At 43.2% G+C, this 18,904-nt stretch overlaps 29 non-coding genes across 29 annotated transcripts; 14 read left to right on the forward strand and 15 right to left on the reverse strand.

The window, feature by feature from the left end:
* Positions 1 to 187: 187 nt before the first annotated feature.
* Positions 188 to 269, reverse strand: trnal-uag (transfer RNA leucine (anticodon UAG)). Its single transcript has one exon. It is a non-coding gene; the product is annotated as a tRNA-Leu (tRNA).
* A 577-nt stretch (positions 270 to 846) lies between these two features.
* trnat-cgu (transfer RNA threonine (anticodon CGU)) lies at positions 847 to 920 on the forward strand. The gene has a single exon. It is a non-coding gene; the product is annotated as a tRNA-Thr (tRNA).
* A 320-nt stretch (positions 921 to 1,240) lies between these two features.
* Positions 1,241 to 1,322, reverse strand: trnal-aag (transfer RNA leucine (anticodon AAG)). The gene has a single exon. It is a non-coding gene; the product is annotated as a tRNA-Leu (tRNA).
* A 1,089-nt stretch (positions 1,323 to 2,411) lies between these two features.
* On the forward strand, positions 2,412 to 2,485 carry trnat-ugu (transfer RNA threonine (anticodon UGU)). The gene has a single exon. It is a non-coding gene; the product is annotated as a tRNA-Thr (tRNA).
* A 728-nt stretch (positions 2,486 to 3,213) lies between these two features.
* On the reverse strand, positions 3,214 to 3,295 carry trnal-uag (transfer RNA leucine (anticodon UAG)). The gene has a single exon. It is a non-coding gene; the product is annotated as a tRNA-Leu (tRNA).
* A 153-nt stretch (positions 3,296 to 3,448) lies between these two features.
* trnat-agu (transfer RNA threonine (anticodon AGU)) lies at positions 3,449 to 3,522 on the reverse strand. Its single transcript has one exon. It is a non-coding gene; the product is annotated as a tRNA-Thr (tRNA).
* Positions 3,523 to 4,096: 574 nt separating this feature from the next.
* On the forward strand, positions 4,097 to 4,170 carry trnat-cgu (transfer RNA threonine (anticodon CGU)). The gene has a single exon. It is a non-coding gene; the product is annotated as a tRNA-Thr (tRNA).
* Positions 4,171 to 5,585: 1,415 nt separating this feature from the next.
* trnat-cgu (transfer RNA threonine (anticodon CGU)) lies at positions 5,586 to 5,659 on the forward strand. Its single transcript has one exon. It is a non-coding gene; the product is annotated as a tRNA-Thr (tRNA).
* A 324-nt stretch (positions 5,660 to 5,983) lies between these two features.
* Positions 5,984 to 6,065, reverse strand: trnal-aag (transfer RNA leucine (anticodon AAG)). The gene has a single exon. It is a non-coding gene; the product is annotated as a tRNA-Leu (tRNA).
* Positions 6,066 to 6,913: 848 nt separating this feature from the next.
* Positions 6,914 to 6,987, forward strand: trnat-cgu (transfer RNA threonine (anticodon CGU)). Its single transcript has one exon. It is a non-coding gene; the product is annotated as a tRNA-Thr (tRNA).
* Positions 6,988 to 7,312: 325 nt separating this feature from the next.
* On the reverse strand, positions 7,313 to 7,394 carry trnal-uag (transfer RNA leucine (anticodon UAG)). Its single transcript has one exon. It is a non-coding gene; the product is annotated as a tRNA-Leu (tRNA).
* A 577-nt stretch (positions 7,395 to 7,971) lies between these two features.
* trnat-cgu (transfer RNA threonine (anticodon CGU)) lies at positions 7,972 to 8,045 on the forward strand. Its single transcript has one exon. It is a non-coding gene; the product is annotated as a tRNA-Thr (tRNA).
* Positions 8,046 to 8,365: 320 nt separating this feature from the next.
* On the reverse strand, positions 8,366 to 8,447 carry trnal-aag (transfer RNA leucine (anticodon AAG)). Its single transcript has one exon. It is a non-coding gene; the product is annotated as a tRNA-Leu (tRNA).
* Positions 8,448 to 9,536: 1,089 nt separating this feature from the next.
* Positions 9,537 to 9,610, forward strand: trnat-ugu (transfer RNA threonine (anticodon UGU)). The gene has a single exon. It is a non-coding gene; the product is annotated as a tRNA-Thr (tRNA).
* A 728-nt stretch (positions 9,611 to 10,338) lies between these two features.
* Positions 10,339 to 10,420, reverse strand: trnal-uag (transfer RNA leucine (anticodon UAG)). The gene has a single exon. It is a non-coding gene; the product is annotated as a tRNA-Leu (tRNA).
* Positions 10,421 to 10,573: 153 nt separating this feature from the next.
* Positions 10,574 to 10,647, reverse strand: trnat-agu (transfer RNA threonine (anticodon AGU)). Its single transcript has one exon. It is a non-coding gene; the product is annotated as a tRNA-Thr (tRNA).
* A 574-nt stretch (positions 10,648 to 11,221) lies between these two features.
* Positions 11,222 to 11,295, forward strand: trnat-cgu (transfer RNA threonine (anticodon CGU)). Its single transcript has one exon. It is a non-coding gene; the product is annotated as a tRNA-Thr (tRNA).
* Positions 11,296 to 12,710: 1,415 nt separating this feature from the next.
* Positions 12,711 to 12,784, forward strand: trnat-cgu (transfer RNA threonine (anticodon CGU)). The gene has a single exon. It is a non-coding gene; the product is annotated as a tRNA-Thr (tRNA).
* A 324-nt stretch (positions 12,785 to 13,108) lies between these two features.
* trnal-aag (transfer RNA leucine (anticodon AAG)) lies at positions 13,109 to 13,190 on the reverse strand. The gene has a single exon. It is a non-coding gene; the product is annotated as a tRNA-Leu (tRNA).
* A 579-nt stretch (positions 13,191 to 13,769) lies between these two features.
* On the forward strand, positions 13,770 to 13,843 carry trnat-ugu (transfer RNA threonine (anticodon UGU)). The gene has a single exon. It is a non-coding gene; the product is annotated as a tRNA-Thr (tRNA).
* A 728-nt stretch (positions 13,844 to 14,571) lies between these two features.
* trnal-uag (transfer RNA leucine (anticodon UAG)) lies at positions 14,572 to 14,653 on the reverse strand. Its single transcript has one exon. It is a non-coding gene; the product is annotated as a tRNA-Leu (tRNA).
* A 153-nt stretch (positions 14,654 to 14,806) lies between these two features.
* Positions 14,807 to 14,880, reverse strand: trnat-agu (transfer RNA threonine (anticodon AGU)). Its single transcript has one exon. It is a non-coding gene; the product is annotated as a tRNA-Thr (tRNA).
* A 574-nt stretch (positions 14,881 to 15,454) lies between these two features.
* Positions 15,455 to 15,528, forward strand: trnat-ugu (transfer RNA threonine (anticodon UGU)). The gene has a single exon. It is a non-coding gene; the product is annotated as a tRNA-Thr (tRNA).
* Positions 15,529 to 15,766: 238 nt separating this feature from the next.
* On the reverse strand, positions 15,767 to 15,840 carry trnat-agu (transfer RNA threonine (anticodon AGU)). The gene has a single exon. It is a non-coding gene; the product is annotated as a tRNA-Thr (tRNA).
* Positions 15,841 to 16,350: 510 nt separating this feature from the next.
* On the forward strand, positions 16,351 to 16,424 carry trnat-cgu (transfer RNA threonine (anticodon CGU)). The gene has a single exon. It is a non-coding gene; the product is annotated as a tRNA-Thr (tRNA).
* A 320-nt stretch (positions 16,425 to 16,744) lies between these two features.
* On the reverse strand, positions 16,745 to 16,826 carry trnal-uag (transfer RNA leucine (anticodon UAG)). Its single transcript has one exon. It is a non-coding gene; the product is annotated as a tRNA-Leu (tRNA).
* Positions 16,827 to 17,403: 577 nt separating this feature from the next.
* trnat-cgu (transfer RNA threonine (anticodon CGU)) lies at positions 17,404 to 17,477 on the forward strand. Its single transcript has one exon. It is a non-coding gene; the product is annotated as a tRNA-Thr (tRNA).
* Positions 17,478 to 17,797: 320 nt separating this feature from the next.
* Positions 17,798 to 17,879, reverse strand: trnal-aag (transfer RNA leucine (anticodon AAG)). Its single transcript has one exon. It is a non-coding gene; the product is annotated as a tRNA-Leu (tRNA).
* Positions 17,880 to 18,205: 326 nt separating this feature from the next.
* On the forward strand, positions 18,206 to 18,279 carry trnat-ugu (transfer RNA threonine (anticodon UGU)). Its single transcript has one exon. It is a non-coding gene; the product is annotated as a tRNA-Thr (tRNA).
* Positions 18,280 to 18,904: the final 625 nt, after the last annotated feature.

Raw genomic sequence — 18,904 nt, forward strand, 5'->3', positions numbered from 1 at the left:
TGAAGAAGCAACTGTGTAATTTCACACAAAAAGTCAGAAGATGCTGTTTCTTTAGCCATAGATTTTTTTTTTTTTTTTTAATGCTGCACACTGTTCAACCTGCGGTGGAGACTACAGATGAGTCAACTCCTGTCTTAAACAAAGTCATTCATTTGAGATATGGAATCAATAGCCTTTAGTTGTCAAATGGCAGTGGTGGGATTCGAACCCACGCCTCCTGAGAGACTGGAGCCTAAATCCAGCTCCTTAGACCACTCAGCCACACTACCTCAAGGCGCAGCTTTTTGCCCCGGGGAAAAATAACGCCGTAGGCATGTAAGCGCGTAGGATAAATTGACAACGAGATCCACGCTTGCTACTAAATGCCCAACGCATCCGTGAAATCCTGAGATCAAGTTACAAGACTTCCTTGATCGCTGGACTTCTTTGTGTGCGGCGTAGGTACTGGGGCCTAGCGGGTAAAAGCATGTCTTGGAGATCTCGTGTATTCCTTCCAGGAGTGCCTTAATCACTTGATGTTTTTGCACGCACCATCTACTTTGACACTACAATGTTCATAAAAGGAGTTGTTTTGTGCTTGAAATGGTTCTTCTATCACTGCCATTTTCGCAAGATCAGATATTGAGATCAAGTGCTAGCAGTTTCAAGCTGTAACAAAGTTCATGTGGAATCAATTCTGACATGTTGGATTACGCCTTTGCATACATTACCAAGGTGCACTTCCACATGGCGTCCCATGAAGTTTTGTCGCAGAAGGTGCAACTCTAACATCCATCGAAATATAATTGGGTTTTTGGCTCACGGTACATATGGGCAATTCTCTGGGATTTGAAATCCTTTAAATGAGGCGCTGTGGCTTAGCTGGTTAAAGTGCCTGTCTCGTAAACAGGAGATCCTGGGTTCAAATCCCAGCAGTGCCTCTGTCTATAAACACCACTTATGACTAGCTTTCTTCTGAATGCCCAATACAATTTCATTGGTCATTTCAAGGCAAAAGATGTGTCTGTCTTTCAACATTTTCAGTGCACATAATACTTCTTTTTCTCCGATTATGGCATGAAGAAGCAACTGTGTAATTTCACACAAAAAGTCAGAAGATGTTGTTTCTTTAGCCATAGATTTTTTTTTTTTTAATGCTGCACACTGTTCAACCTGCGGTGGAGACTACAGATGAGTCAACTCCTGTCTTAAACAAAGTCATTCATTTGAGATATGGAATCAATAGCCTTTAGTTGTCAAATGGCAGTGGTGGGATTCGAACCCACGCCTCCTGAGAGACTGGAGCCTTAATCCAGCGCCTTGGACCACTCGGCCACACTACCTCAAGAAGCAGCTTTTTGCCCCGGGGAAAAATAACGCCGTAGGCATGTGAGCACGTAGGATAAATTGACAACGAGATCCACGCTTGCTACTAAATGCCCAACGCAATAGTTTAGTCAATTAAAAGCAAAAGATGAATAAAGACACAGTCAGCTCATGTGGAATCAATTCTGACATGTTGGATTACGCCTTTGCATACATTACCAAGGTGCACTTCCACACAGCGTCCCATGAAGTTTTGTCGCAGAAGGTGCAACTCTAACAGCCATCGAAATATAATTGGGTTTTTGGCTCACGGTACATATGGGCAATTCTCTGGGATTTGAAATCCTTTAAATGAGGCGCTTTGTGTCAGATTGTTACAAAATGCCCAGCGCATCCGTGAAATCCTGAGATCAAGTTACAAGACTTCCTTGATCGCTGGACTTCTTTGTGTGCGGCGTAGGTACTGGGGCCTAGCGGGTAAAAGCATGTCTTGGAGATCTCGTGTATTCCTTCCAGGAGTGCCTTAATCACTTGATGTTTTTGCACGCACCATCTACTTTGACACTACAATGTTCATAAAAGGAGTTGTTTTGTGCTTGAAATGGTTCTTCTATCACTGCCATTTTCGCAAGATCAGATATTGAGATCAAGTGCTAGCAGTTTCAAGCTGTAACAAAGTTCATGTGGAATCAATTCTGACATGTTGGATTACGCCTTTGCATACATTACCAAGGTGCACTTCCACATGGCGTCCCATGAAGTTTTGTCGCAGAAGGTGCAACTCTAACATCCATCGAAATATAATTGGGTTTTTGGCTCACGGTACATATGGGCAATTCTCTGGGATTTGAAATCCTTTAAATGAGGCGCTGAGTGTCAGATGGCTACAAAATACCCAACGCATCCGTGAAATCCTGAGATCAAGTTACAAGACTTCCTTGATCGCTGGACTTCTTTGTGTACGGCGTAGGTACTGGGGCCTAGCGGGTAAAAGCATGTCTTGGAGATCTCGTGTATTCCTTCCAGGAGTGCCTTAATCACTTGATGTTTTTGCACGCACCATCTACATATGGGCAATTCTCTGGGATTTGAAATCCTTTAAATGAGGCGCTGTGGCTTAGCTGGTTAAAGTGCCTGTCTTGTAAACAGGAGATCCTGGGTTCAAATCCCAGCAGTGCCTCTGTGTATAAACACTACTTATGACTAGCTTGCTTCTAAATGCCCAGTACAATTTTATTGGTCATTTCAAGGCAAAAGATGTGTAAAGCTACAGTCATGTTGGCAACGGCCAAAAAGGGAGTTGTTTTATGCTTGAAATGCTTCTTCTATCACTCCCGGTTTCGCAAGATCAAATATTGAGATCAAATGCTACAAGGTCCACTATACCACTCTGCTCTATTGCTCTGTCAGGTTGGCACGTTTCAACATTTTCAGTGCACGTAATACTGCTTTTTTTGGGATTATGGGATAAAGAAGCAACTGTGTAATTTCACACAAAAAGTCAGAAGATGTTGTTGCTTTAGCCATAGATGATTTTTTGATGCTTCACGCTGTTCAACCAGCGGTGGAGACTACAAATAAGTCAACTCCTGTCTCAAACAAAGTCATTCATTTGAGATATGGAATCGATAGCCTCTAGTTGTCAGATGGCAGTGGTGGGATTCCACTTGTCCTGAGAGACTGGAACCTTAAGCCAGCGCTTTGGACCACTCAGCCACACTTCCTGCACTTGTTTTTCTGTTGCATTCGTGCAGGTTACGAGCTAGGAAGCTCAACAGGGAGGATGTCTTAACTAGAAGAGCTGATCATCTGTGCATAATTGTACAAAGAGTAAACATTGATGACCTGCAAGAGGTAAGAACCCTTTATCATTATAAGAAGTGCTTTCCATATGCACCTGGTGTCAAATGGCAGTGGTGGGATTTGAACCCACGCCTCCTGAGAGACTGGAGCCTAAATCCAGCGCCTTAGACCACTCGGCCACACTACCTCAAGGCGCAGCTTTTGCCTCGGGGAAAAATAACGCACTAGGCATGTAAGCGCGCAGGATAAATTGACAACGAGATCCACGCTTGCTACTAAATTCCCAACGCAATAGTTTAGTCAATTAAAGGCAGAAGATGCATAAAGACACAGTCAGCTCAGGCACTGCTGGGATTTGAACCCAGGATCTCCTGTTTACTAGACAGGCACTTTAACCAACTAAGCCACAGCGCCACTCAAGACTCTGGCTTCATTTTCAGCCACACAGTCTAAAGGTAAACTCTCAGAGAAGATCACAAAACAATGTCTGCAAAAAGCAAGATGCCACTCCATTCTGTGGGTGGATCATCCGTGAAATCCTGAGATCAAGTTACAAGACTTCCTTGATCGCTGGACTTCTTTGTGTGCGGCGTAGGTACTGGGGCCTAGCGGGTAAAAGCATGTCTTGGAGATCTCGTGTATTCCTTCCAGGAGTGCCTTAATCACTTGATGTTTTTGCACGCACCATCTACTTTGACACTACAATGTTCATAAAAGGAGTTGTTTTGTGCTTGAAATGGTTCTTCTATCACTGCCATTTTCGCAAGATCAGATATTGAGATCAAGTGCTAGCAGTTTCAAGCTGTACCAAAGTTCATGTGTAATCAATTCTGATATGTTGGATTACGCCTTTGCATACATTACCAAGGTGCACTTCCACACGGCGTCCCATGAAGTTTTGTCGCAGAAGGTGCAACTCTAACATCCATCCGTTTTTGGCTCTCGGTACATATGGGCAATTCTCTGGGATTCGAAATCGTTTAAATGAGGCGCTGTGGCTTAGCTGGTTAAAGTGCCTGTCTCGTAAACAGGAGATTCTGGGTTCATTTCCCAGCAGTGCCTCTGTGTATAAACACTACTTATGACTAGCTTGCTTCTAAATGCCCAGTACAATTTTATTAGTCATTTCAAAGCAAAAGATGTGTAAAGCTACAGTCATGTTGGCAAAGGCCAAAAAGGGAGTTGTTTTATGCTTGAAATGGTTCTTCTAACAACAACGAGATCCACGCTTGCTACTAAATGCCCAACGCAAAAGTTCAGTCAATTAAAGGCAGAAGATGCATAAAGACACTGTCAGCTCAGGCACTGCTGGGATTCGAACCCAGGATCTGCTGTTAACTAGACAGGCACTTTAACCAACTAGGCCACAGCGCCACTCAAGCTGCTGGCTTCATTTTCAGCCACACAGTCTAAAGGTAAACTCTCAGAGAAGATCACAAAACAATGTCTGCAAAAAGCAAGATGCCAATCCATTCTGTGGCTGGATCATCGGTGAAACCGTGAAATCCTGAGATCAAGTTACAAGACTTCCTTGATCGCTGGACTTCTTTGTGTGCGGCGTAGGTACTGGGGCCTAGCGGGTAAAAGCATGTCTTGGAGATCTCGTGTATTCCTTCCAGGAGTGCCTTAATCACTTGATGTTTTTGCACGCACCATCTACTTTGACACTACAATGTTCATAAAAGGAGTTGTTTTGTGCTTGAAATGGTTGTTCTATCACTGCCATTTTCGCAAGATCAGATATTGAGATCAAGTGCTAGCAGTTTCAAGCTGTAACAAAGTTCATGTGGAATCAATTCTGACATGTTGGATTACGCCTTTGCATACATTACCAAGGTGCACTTCCACATGGCGTCCCATGAAGTTTTGTCGCAGAAGGTGCAACTCTAACATCCATCGAAATATAATTGGGTTTTTGGCTCACGGTACATATGGGCAATTCTCTGGGATTTGAAATCCTTTAAATGAGGCGCTGAGTGTCAGATGGCTACAAAATACCCAACGCATCCGTGAAATCCTGAGATCAAGTTACAAGACTTCCTTGATTGCTGGACTTCTTTGTGTGCGGCGTAGGTACTGGGGCCTAGCGGGTAAAAGCATGTCTTGGAGATCTCGTGTATTCCTTCCAGGATTGCCTTATCACTTGATGTTTTTGCACGCACCATCTACTTTGACACTACAATGTTCATAAAAGGAGTTGTTTTGTGCTTGAAATGGTTGTTCTATCACTGCCATTTTCGCAAGATCAGATATTGAGATCAATTGCTAGCAGTTTCAAGCTGTAACAAAGTTCATGTGGAATCAATTCTGACATGTTGGATTACGCCTTTGCATACATTACCAAGGTGCACTTCCACATGGCGTCCCATGAAGTTTTGTCGCAGAAGGTGCAACTCTAACATCCATCGAAATATAATTGGGTTTTTGGCTCACGGTACATATGGGCAATTCTCTGGGATTTGAAATCCTTTAAATGAGGCGCTGTGGCTTAGCTGGTTAAAGTGCCTGTCTCGTAAACAGGAGATCCTGATTTCAAATCCCAGCAGTGCCTCTGTCTATAAACACCACTTATGACTAGCTTTCTTCTGAATGCCCAATACAATTTCATTGGTCATTTTAAGGCAAAAGATGTGTCTGCCTTTCAACATTTTCAGTGTATATAATACTTCTTTTTCTCCGATTATGGCATGAAGAAGCAACTGTGTAATTTCACACAAAAAGTCAGAAGATGCTGTTTCTTTAGCCATAGATTTTTTTTTGTTTTTTTAATGCTGCACACTGTTCAACCTGTGGTGGAGACTACAGATGAGTCAACTCCTGTCTTAAACAAAGTCATTCATTTGAGATATGGAATCAATAGCCTTTAGTTGTCAAATGGCAGTGGTGGGATTCGAACCCACGCCTCCTGAGAGACTGGAGCCTTAATCCAGCGCCTTGGACCACTCGGCCACACTACCTCAAGAAGCAGCTTTTTGCCCCGGGGAAAAATAACGCCGTAGGCATGTGAGCACGTAGGATAAATTGACAACGAGATCCACGCTTGCTACTAAATGCCCAACGCAATAGTTTAGTCAATTAAAAGCAAAAGATGAATAAAGACACAGTCAGCTCATGTGGAATCAATTCTGACATGTTGGATTACGCCTTTGCATACATTACCATGGTGCACTTCCACACAGCGTCCCATGAAGTTTTGTCGCAGAAGGTGCAACTCTAACAGCCATCGAAATATAATTGGGTTTTTGGCTCACGGTACATATGGGCAATTCTCTGGGATTTGAAATCCTTTAAATGAGGCGCTTTGTGTCAGATTGTTACAAAATGCCCAGCGCATCCGTGAAATCCTGAGATCAAGTTACAAGACTTCCTTGATCGCTGGACTTCTTTGTGTGCGGCGTAGGTACTGGGGCCTAGCGGGTAAAAGCATGTCTTGGAGATCTCGTGTATTCCTTCCAGGAGTGCCTTAATCACTTGATGTTTTTGCACGCACCATCTACTTTGACACTACAATGTTCATAAAAGGAGTTGTTTTGTGCTTGAAATGGTTGTTCTATCACTGCCATTTTCGCAAGATCAGATATTGAGATCAAGTGCTAGCAGTTTCAAGCTGTAACAAAGTTCATGTGGAATCAATTCTGACATGTTGGATTACGCCTTTGCATACATTACCAAGGTGCACTTCCACATGGCGTCCCATGAAGTTTTGTCGCAGAAGGTGCAACTCTAACATCCATCGAAATATAATTGGGTTTTTGGCTCACGGTACATATGGGCAATTCTCTGGGATTTGAAATCCTTTAAATGAGGCGCTGTGGCTTAGCTGGTTAAAGTGCCTGTCTCGTAAACAGGAGATCCTGGGTTCAAATCCCAGCAGTGCCTCTGTCTATAAACACCACTTATGACTAGCTTTCTTCTGAATGCCCAATACAATTTCATTGGTCATTTCAAGGCAAAAGATGTGTCTGCCTTTCAACATTTTCAGTGTACATAATACTTCTTTTTCTCCGATTATGGCATGAAGAAGCAACTGTGTAATTTCACACAAAAAGTCAGAAGATGCTGTTTCTTTAGCCATAGATTTTTTTTTTTTTTTTTTAATGCTGCACACTGTTCAACCTGCGGTGGAGACTACAGATGAGTCAACTCCTGTCTTAAACAAAGTCATTCATTTGAGATATGGAATCAATAGCCTTTAGTTGTCAAATGGCAGTGGTGGGATTCGAACCCACGCCTCCTGAGAGACTGGAGCCTAAATCCAGCGCCTTAGACCACTCAGCCACACTACCTCAAGGCGCAGCTTTTTGCCCCGGGGAAAAATAACGCCGTAGGCATGTAAGCGCGTAGGATAAATTGACAACGAGATCCACGCTTGCTACTAAATGCCCAACGCATCCGTGAAATCCTGAGATCAAGTTACAAGACTTCCTTGATCGCTGGACTTCTTTGTGTGCGGCGTAGGTACTGGGGCCTAGCGGGTAAAAGCATGTCTTGGAGATCTCGTGTATTCCTTCCAGGAGTGCCTTAATCACTTGATGTTTTTGCACGCACCATCTACTTTGACACTACAATGTTCATAAAAGGAGTTGTTTTGTGCTTGAAATGGTTCTTCTATCACTGCCATTTTCGCAAGATCAGATATTGAGATCAAGTGCTAGCAGTTTCAAGCTGTAACAAAGTTCATGTGGAATCAATTCTGACATGTTGGATTACGCCTTTGCATACATTACCAAGGTGCACTTCCACATGGCGTCCCATGAAGTTTTGTCGCAGAAGGTGCAACTCTAACATCCATCGAAATATAATTGGGTTTTTGGCTCACGGTACATATGGGCAATTCTCTGGGATTTGAAATCCTTTAAATGAGGCGCTGTGGCTTAGCTGGTTAAAGTGCCTGTCTCGTAAACAGGAGATCCTGGGTTCAAATCCCAGCAGTGCCTCTGTCTATAAACACCACTTATGACTAGCTTTCTTCTGAATGCCCAATACAATTTCATTGGTCATTTCAAGGCAAAAGATGTGTCTGTCTTTGAACATTTTCAGTGCACATAATACTTCTTTTTCTCCGATTATGGCATGAAGAAGCAACTGTGTAATTTCACACAAAAAGTCAGAAGATGTTGTTTCTTTAGCCATAGATTTTTTTTTTTTTAATGCTGCACACTGTTCAACCTGCGGTGGAGACTACAGATGAGTCAACTCCTGTCTTAAACAAAGTCATTCATTTGAGATATGGAATCAATAGCCTTTAGTTGTCAAATGGCAGTGGTGGGATTCGAACCCACGCCTCCTGAGAGACTGGAGCCTTAATCCAGCGCCTTGGACCACTCGGCCACACTACCTCAAGAAGCAGCTTTTTGCCCCGGGGAAAAATAACGCCGTAGGCATGTGAGCACGTAGGATAAATTGACAACGAGATCCACGCTTGCTACTAAATGCCCAACGCAATAGTTTAGTCAATTAAAAGCAAAAGATGAATAAAGACACAGTCAGCTCATGTGGAATCAATTCTGACATGTTGGATTACGCCTTTGCATACATTACCAAGGTGCACTTCCACACAGCGTCCCATGAAGTTTTGTCGCAGAAGGTGCAACTCTAACAGCCATCGAAATATAATTGGGTTTTTGGCTCACGGTACATATGGGCAATTCTCTGGGATTTGAAATCCTTTAAATGAGGCGCTTTGTGTCAGATTGTTACAAAATGCCCAGCGCATCCGTGAAATCCTGAGATCAAGTTACAAGACTTCCTTGATCGCTGGACTTCTTTGTGTGCGGCGTAGGTACTGGGGCCTAGCGGGTAAAAGCATGTCTTGGAGATCTCGTGTATTCCTTCCAGGAGTGCCTTAATCACTTGATGTTTTTGCACGCACCATCTACTTTGACACTACAATGTTCATAAAAGGAGTTGTTTTGTGCTTGAAATGGTTCTTCTATCACTGCCATTTTCGCAAGATCAGATATTGAGATCAAGTGCTAGCAGTTTCAAGCTGTAACAAAGTTCATGTGGAATCAATTCTGACATGTTGGATTACGCCTTTGCATACATTACCAAGGTGCACTTCCACATGGCGTCCCATGAAGTTTTGTCGCAGAAGGTGAAACTCTAACATCCATCGAAATATAATTGGGTTTTTGGCTCACGGTACATATGGGCAATTCTCTGGGATTTGAAATCCTTTAAATGAGGCGCTGAGTGTCAGATGGCTACAAAATACCCAACGCATCCGTGAAATCCTGAGATCAAGTTACAAGACTTCCTTGATCGCTGGACTTCTTTGTGTACGGCGTAGGTACTGGGGCCTAGCGGGTAAAAGCATGTCTTGGAGATCTCGTGTATTCCTTCCAGGAGTGCCTTAATCACTTGATGTTTTTGCACGCACCATCTACATATGGGCAATTCTCTGGGATTTGAAATCCTTTAAATGAGGCGCTGTGGCTTAGCTGGTTAAAGTGCCTGTCTTGTAAACAGGAGATCCTGGGTTCAAATCCCAGCAGTGCCTCTGTGTATAAACGCTACTTATGACTAGCTTTCTTCTAAATGCCCAGTACAATTTTATTGGTCATTTCAAGGCAAAAGATGTGTAAAGCTACAGTCATGTTGGCAACGGCCAAAAAGGGAGTTGTTTTATGCTTGAAATGCTTCTTCTATCACTCCCGGTTTCGCAAGATCAAATATTGAGATCAAATGCTACAAGGTCCACTATACCACTCTGCTCTATTGCTCTGTCAGGTTGGCACGTTTCAACATTTTCAGTGCACGTAATACTGCTTTTTTTGGGATTATGGGATAAAGAAGCAACTGTGTAATTTCACACAAAAAGTCAGAAGATGTTGTTGCTTTAGCCATAGATGATTTTTTGATGCTTCACGCTGTTCAACCAGCGGTGGAGACTACAAATAAGTCAACTCCTGTCTCAAACAAAGTCATTCATTTGAGATATGGAATCGATAGCCTCTAGTTGTCAGATGGCAGTGGTGGGATTCCACTTGTCCTGAGAGACTGGAACCTTAAGCCAGCGCTTTGGACCACTCAGCCACACTTCCTGCACTTGTTTTTCTGTTGCATTCGTGCAGGTTACGAGCTAGGAAGCTCAACAGGGAGGATGTCTTAACTAGAAGAGCTGATCATCTGTGCATAATTGTACAAAGAGTAAACATTGATGACCTGCAAGAGGTAAGAACCCTTTATCATTATAAGAAGTGCTTTCCATATGCACCTGGTGTCAAATGGCAGTGGTGGGATTTGAACCCACGCCTCCTGAGAGACTGGAGCCTAAATCCAGCGCCTTAGACCACTCGGCCACACTACCTCAAGGCGCAGCTTTTGCCTCGGGGAAAAATAACGCACTAGGCATGTAAGCGCGCAGGATAAATTGACAACGAGATCCACGCTTGCTACTAAATTCCCAACGCAATAGTTTAGTCAATTAAAGGCAGAAGATGCATAAAGACACAGTCAGCTCAGGCACTGCTGGGATTTGAACCCAGGATCTCCTGTTTACTAGACAGGCACTTTAACCAACTAAGCCACAGCGCCACTCAAGACTCTGGCTTCATTTTCAGCCACACAGTCTAAAGGTAAACTCTCAGAGAAGATCACAAAACAATGTCTGCAAAAAGCAAGATGCCACTCCATTCTGTGGGTGGATCATCCGTGAAATCCTGAGATCAAGTTACAAGACTTCCTTGATCGCTGGACTTCTTTGTGTGCGGCGTAGGTACTGGGGCCTAGCGGGTAAAAGCATGTCTTGGAGATCTCGTGTATTCCTTCCAGGAGTGCCTTAATCACTTGATGTTTTTGCACGCACCATCTACTTTGACACTACAATGTTCATAAAAGGAGTTGTTTTGTGCTTGAAATGGTTCTTCTATCACTGCCATTTTCGCAAGATCAGATATTGAGATCAAGTGCTAGCAGTTTCAAGCTGTACCAAAGTTCATGTGTAATCAATTCTGATATGTTGGATTACGCCTTTGCATACATTACCAAGGTGCACTTCCACACGGCGTCCCATGAAGTTTTGTCGCAGAAGGTGCAACTCTAACATCCATCCGTTTTTGGCTCTCGGTACATATGGGCAATTCTCTGGGATTCGAAATCGTTTAAATGAGGCGCTGTGGCTTAGCTGGTTAAAGTGCCTGTCTCGTAAACAGGAGATTCTGGGTTCATTTCCCAGCAGTGCCTCTGTGTATAAACACTACTTATGACTAGCTTGCTTCTAAATGCCCAGTACAATTTTATTAGTCATTTCAAAGCAAAAGATGTGTAAAGCTACAGTCATGTTGGCAAAGGCCAAAAAGGGAGTTGTTTTATGCTTGAAATGGTTCTTCTAACAACAACGAGATCCACGCTTGCTACTAAATGCCCAACGCAAAAGTTCAGTCAATTAAAGGCAGAAGATGCATAAAGACACTGTCAGCTCAGGCACTGCTGGGATTCGAACCCAGGATCTGCTGTTAACTAGACAGGCACTTTAACCAACTAGGCCACAGCGCCACTCAAGCTGCTGGCTTCATTTTCAGCCACACAGTCTAAAGGTAAACTCTCAGAGAAGATCACAAAACAATGTCTGCAAAAAGCAAGATGCCAATCCATTCTGTGGCTGGATCATCGGTGAAACCGTGAAATCCTGAGATCAAGTTACAAGACTTCCTTGATCGCTGGACTTCTTTGTGTGCGGCGTAGGTACTGGGGCCTAGCGGGTAAAAGCATGTCTTGGAGATCTCGTGTATTCCTTCCAGGAGTGCCTTAATCACTTGATGTTTTTGCACGCACCATCTACTTTGACACTACAATGTTCATAAAAGGAGTTGTTTTGTGCTTGAAATGGTTGTTCTATCACTGCCATTTTCGCAAGATCAGATATTGAGATCAAGTGCTAGCAGTTTCAAGCTGTAACAAAGTTCATGTGGAATCAATTCTGACATGTTGGATTACGCCTTTGCATACATTACCAAGGTGCACTTCCACATGGCGTCCCATGAAGTTTTGTCGCAGAAGGTGCAACTCTAACATCCATCGAAATATAATTGGGTTTTTGGCTCACGGTACATATGGGCAATTCTCTGGGATTTGAAATCCTTTAAATGAGGCGCTGAGTGTCAGATGGCTACAAAATACCCAACGCATCCGTGAAATCCTGAGATCAAGTTACAAGACTTCCTTGATTGCTGGACTTCTTTGTGTGCGGCGTAGGTACTGGGGCCTAGCGGGTAAAAGCATGTCTTGGAGATCTCGTGTATTCCTTCCAGGATTGCCTTATCACTTGATGTTTTTGCACGCACCATCTACTTTGACACTACAATGTTCATAAAAGGAGTTGTTTTGTGCTTGAAATGGTTGTTCTATCACTGCCATTTTCGCAAGATCAGATATTGAGATCAATTGCTAGCAGTTTCAAGCTGTAACAAAGTTCATGTGGAATCAATTCTGACATGTTGGATTACGCCTTTGCATACATTACCAAGGTGCACTTCCACATGGCGTCCCATGAAGTTTTGTCGCAGAAGGTGCAACTCTAACATCCATCGAAATATAATTGGGTTTTTGGCTCACGGTACATATGGGCAATTCTCTGGGATTTGAAATCCTTTAAATGAGGCGCTGTGGCTTAGCTGGTTAAAGTGCCTGTCTCGTAAACAGGAGATCCTGGGTTCAAATCCCAGCAGTGCCTCTGTCTATAAACACCACTTATGACTAGCTTTCTTCTGAATGCCCAATACAATTTCATTGGTCATTTTAAGGCAAAAGATGTGTCTGCCTTTCAACATTTTCAGTGTACATAATACTTCTTTTTCTCCGATTATGGCATGAAGAAGCAACTGTGTAATTTCACACAAAAAGTCAGAAGATGCTGTTTCTTTAGCCATAGATTTTTTTTTTTTTTTTTAATGCTGCACACTGTTCAACCTGTGGTGGAGACTACAGATGAGTCAACTCCTGTCTTAAACAAAGTCATTCATTTGAGATATGGAATCAATAGCCTTTAGTTGTCAAATGGCAGTGGTGGGATTCGAACCCACGCCTCCTGAGAGACTGGAGCCTTAATCCAGCGCCTTGGACCACTCGGCCACACTACCTCAAGAAGCAGCTTTTTGCCCCGGGGAAAAATAACGCCGTAGGCATGTGAGCACGTAGGATAAATTGACAACGAGATCCACGCTTGCTACTAAATGCCCAACGCAATAGTTTAGTCAATTAAAAGCAAAAGATGAATAAAGACACAGTCAGCTCATGTGGAATCAATTCTGACATGTTGGATTACGCCTTTGCATACATTACCATGGTGCACTTCCACACAGCGTCCCATGAAGTTTTGTCGCAGAAGGTGCAACTCTAACAGCCATCGAAATATAATTGGGTTTTTGGCTCACGGTACATATGGGCAATTCTCTGGGATTTGAAATCCTTTAAATGAGGCGCTTTGTGTCAGATTGTTACAAAATGCCCAGCGCATCCGTGAAATCCTGAGATCAAGTTACAAGACTTCCTTGATCGCTGGACTTCTTTGTGTGCGGCGTAGGTACTGGGGCCTAGCGGGTAAAAGCATGTCTTGGAGATCTCGTGTATTCCTTCCAGGAGTGCCTTAATCACTTGATGTTTTTGCACGCACCATCTACATATGGGCAATTCTCTGGGATTTGAAATCCTTTAAATGAGGCGCTGTGGCTTAGCTGGTTAAAGTGCCTGTCTTGTAAACAGGAGATCCTGGGTTCAAATCCTAGCAGTGCCTCTGTGTATAAACACTACTTATGACTAGCTTGCTTCTAAATGCCCAGTACAATTTTATTGGTCATTTCAAGGCAAAAGATGTGTAAAGCTACAGTCATGTTGGCAACGGCCAAAAAGGGAGTTGTTTTATGCTTGAAATGCTTCTTCTATCACTCCCGGTTTCGCAAGATCAAATATTGAGATCAAATGCTACAAGGTCCACTATACCACTCTGCTCTATTGCTCTGTCAGGTTGGCACGTTTCAACATTTTCAGTGCACGTAATACTGCTTTTTTTGGGATTATGGGATAAAGAAGCAACTGTGTAATTTCACACAAAAAGTCAGAAGATGTTGTTGCTTTAGCCATAGATGATTTTTTGATGCTTCACGCTGTTCAACCAGCGGTGGAGACTACAAATAAGTCAACTCCTGTCTCAAACAAAGTCATTCATTTGAGATATGGAATCGATAGCCTCTAGTTGTCAGATGGCAGTGGTGGGATTCCACTTGTCCTGAGAGACTGGAGCCTTAAGCCAGCGCTTTGGACCACTCAGCCACACTTCCTGCACTTGTTTTTCTGTTGCATTCGTGCAGGTTACGAGCTAGGAAGCTCAGCAGGGAGGATGTCTTAACTAGAAGAGCTGATCATCTGTGCATAATTGTACAAAGAGTAAACATTGATGACCTGCAAGAGGTAAGAACCCTTTATCATTATAAGAAGTGCTTTCCATATGCACCTGGTGTCAAATGGCAGTGGTGGGATTTGAACCCACGCCTCCTGAGAGACTGGAGCCTAAATCCAGCGCCTTAGACCACTCGGCCACACTACCTCAAGGCGCAGCTTTTGCCTCGGGGAAAAATAACGCAGTAGGCATGTAAGCGCGCAGGATAAATTGACAACGAGATCCACGCTTGCTACTAAATGCCCAACGCAATAGTTTAGTCAATTAAAGGCAAAAGATGCATAAAGACACAGTCAGCTCAGGCACTGCTGGGATTTGAACCCAGGATCTCCTGTTTACTAGACAGGCACTTTAACCAACTAAGCCACAGCGCCACTCAAGACTCTGGCTTCATTTTCAGCCACACAGTCTAAAGGTAAACTCTCAGAGAAGATCACAAAACAATGTCTGCAAAAAGCAAGATGCCACTCCATTCTGTGGCTGGATCATCCGTGAAATCCTGAGATCAAGTTACAAGACTTCCTTGATCGCTGGACTTCTTTGTGTGCGGCGTAGGTACTGGGGCCTAGCGGGTAAAAGCATGTCTTGGAGATCTCGTGTATTCCTTCCAGGAGTGCCTTAATCACTTGATGTTTTTGCACGCACCATCTACTTTGACACTACAATGTTCATAAAAGGAGTTGTTTTGTGCTTGAAATGGTTCTTCTATCACTGCCGTTTTCGCAAGATCAGATATTGAGATCAAGTGCTAGCAGTTTCAAGCTGTACCAAAGTTCATGTGTAATCAATTCTGATATGTTGGATTACGCCTTTGCATACATTACCAAGGTGCACTTCCACATGGCGTCCCATGAAGTTTTGTCGCAGAATGTGCAACTCTAACATCCATCCGTTTTTGGCTCACGGTACATATGGGCAATTCTCTGGGATTTGAAATCGTTTAAATGAGGCGCTTTGGCTTAGTTGGTTAAAGCGCCTGTCTTGTAAACAGGAGATCCTGAGTTCAAATCCTAGCAGTGCCTCTGTGTATAAACACTACTTATGACTAGCTTGCTTCTAAATGCCCAGTACAATTTTATTGGTCATTTCAAGGCAAAAGATGTGTAAAGCTACAGTCATGTTGGCAAAGGCCAAAAAGGGAGTTGTTTTATGCTTGAAATGGTTCTTCTAACAACAACGAGATCCACGCTTGCTACTAAATGCCCAACGCAAAAGTTCAGTCAATTAAAGGCAAAAGATGCATAAAGACACAGTCAGCTCAGGCACTGCTGGGATTCGAATCCAGGATCTCCTGTTTACTAGACAGGCACTTTAACCAACTAAGCCACAGCACCACTCAAGACTCTGGCTTCATTTTCAGCCACACAGTCTAAAGGTAAACTCTCAGAGAAGATCACAAAACAATGTCTGCAAAAAGCAAGATGCCACTCCATTCTGTGGCTGGATCATCCGTGAAATCCTGAGATCAAGTTACAAGACTTCCTTGATCGCTGGACTTCTTTGTGTGCGGCGTAGGTACTGGGGCCTAGCGGGTAAAAGCATGTCTTGGAGATCTCGTGTATTCCTTCCAAGAGTGCCTTAATCACTTGATGTTTTTGCACGCACCATCTACTTTGACACTACAATGTTCATAAAAGGAGTTGTTTTGTGCTTGAAATGGATGTTCTATCACTGCCATTTTCGCAAGATCAGCTATTGACTACATTACCAAGGTGCACTTCCACATGGCGTCCCATGAAGTTTTGTCGCAGAAGGTGCAACTCTAACATCCATCGAAATATAATTGGGTTTTTGGCTCACGGTACATATGGGCAATTCTCTGGGATTTGAAATCCTTTAAATGACGCGCTGTGGCTTAGCTGGTTAAAGTGCCTGTCTCGTAAACAGGAAATCCTGGGTTCAAATCCCAGCAGTGCCTCTGTCTATAAACACCGCTTATGACTAGCTTTCTTCTGAATGCCCAATACAATTTCATTGGTCATTTCAAGGCAAAAGATGTGTCTGCCTTTCAACATTTTCAGTGCACATAATACTTCTTTTTCTCCGATTATGGCATGAAGAAGCAACTGTGTAATTTCACACAAAAAGTCAGAAGATGCTGTTTCTTTAGCCATAGATTTTTCTTTTTTTAATGCTGCACACTGTTCAACCTGCGGTGGAGACTACAGATGAGTCAATTCCTGTCTTAAACAAAGTCATTCATTTGAGATATGGAATCAATAGCCTTTAGTTGTCAAATGGCAGTGGTGGGATTCAAACCCACGCCTCCTGAGAGACTGGAGCCTAAATCCAGCGCCTTAGACCACTCAGCCACACTACCTCAAGGCGCAGCTTTTTGCCCCGGGGAAAAATAACGCCGTAGGCATGTAAGCGCGTAGGATAAATTGACAACGAGATCCACGCTTGCTACTAAATGCCCAACGCATCCGTGAAATCCTGAGATCAAGTTACAAGACTTCCTTGATCGCTGGACTTCTTTGTGTGCGGCGTAGGTACTGGGGCCTAGCGGGTAAAAGCATGTCTTGGAGATCTCGTGTATTCCTTCCAGGAGTGCCTTAATCACTTGATGTTTTTGCACGCACCATCTACTTTGACACTACAATGTTCATAAAAGGAGTTGTTTTGTGCTTGAAATGGTTCTTCTATCACTGCCATTTTCGCAAGATCAGATATTGAGATCAAGTGCTAGCAGTTTCAAGCTGTAACAAAGTTCATGTGGAATCAATTCTGACATGTTGGATTACGCCTTTGCATACATTACCAAGGTGCACTTCCACATGGCGTCCCATGAAGTTTTGTCGCAGAAGGTGCAACTCTAACATCCATCGAAATATAATTGGGTTTTTGGCTCACGGTACATATGGGCAATTCTCTGGGATTTGAAATCCTTTAAATGAGGCGCTGTGGCTTAGCTGGTTAAAGTGCCTGTCTCGTAAACAGGAGATCCTGGGTTCAAATCCCAGCAGTGCCTCTGTCTATAAACACCACTTATGACTAGCTTTCTTCTGAATGCCCAATACAATTTCATTGGTCATTTCAAGGCAAAAGATGTGTCTGTCTTTCAACATTTTCAGTGCACATAATACTTCTTTTTCTCCGATTATGGCATGAAGAAGCAACTGTGTAATTTCACACAAAAAGTCAGAAGATGTTGTTTCTTTAGCCATAGATTTTTTTTTTTTTAATGCTGCACACTGTTCAACCTGCGGTGGAGACTACAGATGAGTCAACTCCTGTCTTAAACAAAGTCATTCATTTGAGATATGGAATCAATAGCCTTTAGTTGTTAAATGGCAGTGGTGGGATTCGAACCCACGCCTCCTGAGAGACTGGAGCCTTAATCCAGCGCCTTGGACCACTCGGCCACACTACCTCAAGAAGCAGCTTTTTGCCCCGGGGAAAAATAACGCCGTAGGCATGTGAGCACGTAGGATAAATTGACAACGAGATCCACGCTTGCTACTAAATGCCCAACGCAATAGTTTAGTCAATTAAAAGCAAAAGATGAATAAAGACACAGTCAGCTCATGTGGAATCAATTCTGACATGTTGGATTACGCCTTTGCATACATTACCAAGGTGCACTTCCACACGGCGTCCCATGAAGTTTTGTTGCAGAAGGTGCAACTCTAACATCCATCCGTTTTTGGCTCACGGTACATATGGGCAATTCTGTGGGATTTGAAATAGTTTAAATGAGGCGCTGTGGCTTAGCTGGTTAAAGCGCCTGTCTTGTAAACAGGAGATCCTGGGTTCAAATCCCAGCAGTGCCTCTGTGTATAAACACTACTTATGACTAGCTTGCTTCTAAATGCCCAGTACAATTTTATTGTTCATTTCAAGGCAAAAGCTGTGTAAAGCTACAGTCATGTTGGCAAAGGCCAAAAAGGGAGTTGTTTTATGCTTGAAATGGTTATTCTATCACTCCCGGTTTCGCAAGATCAAATATTGAGATCAAATGCTACAAGGTCCACTATACCACTCTGCTCTATTGCTCTGTCAGGTTGGCACGTTTCAACATTTTCAGTGCACGTAATACTGCTTTTTTTGGGATTATGGGATAAAGAAGCAACTGTGTAATTTCACACAAAAACTCAGAAGATGTTGTTGCTTTAGCCATAGATGATTTTTTGATGCTTCACGCTGTTCAACCAGCGGTGGAGACTACAGATAAGTCAACTCCTGTCTCAAACAAAGTCATTCATTTAAAATATGGAATCGATAGCCTGTAGTTGTCAGATGGCAGTGGTGGGATTCCACTTGTCCTGAGAGACTGGAGCCTTAAGCCAGCGGTTTGGACCACTCAGCCACACTTCCTGCACTTGTTTTTCTGTTGCATTCGTGCAGGTTACGAGCTAGGAAGCTCAGCAGGGAGGATGTCTTAACTAGAAGAGCTGA

This window comes from Channa argus, chromosome 10 (genome assembly GCF_033026475.1).
Source record: "Channa argus isolate prfri chromosome 10, Channa argus male v1.0, whole genome shotgun sequence".
Lineage (NCBI taxonomy): Eukaryota > Metazoa > Chordata > Actinopteri > Anabantiformes > Channidae > Channa > Channa argus.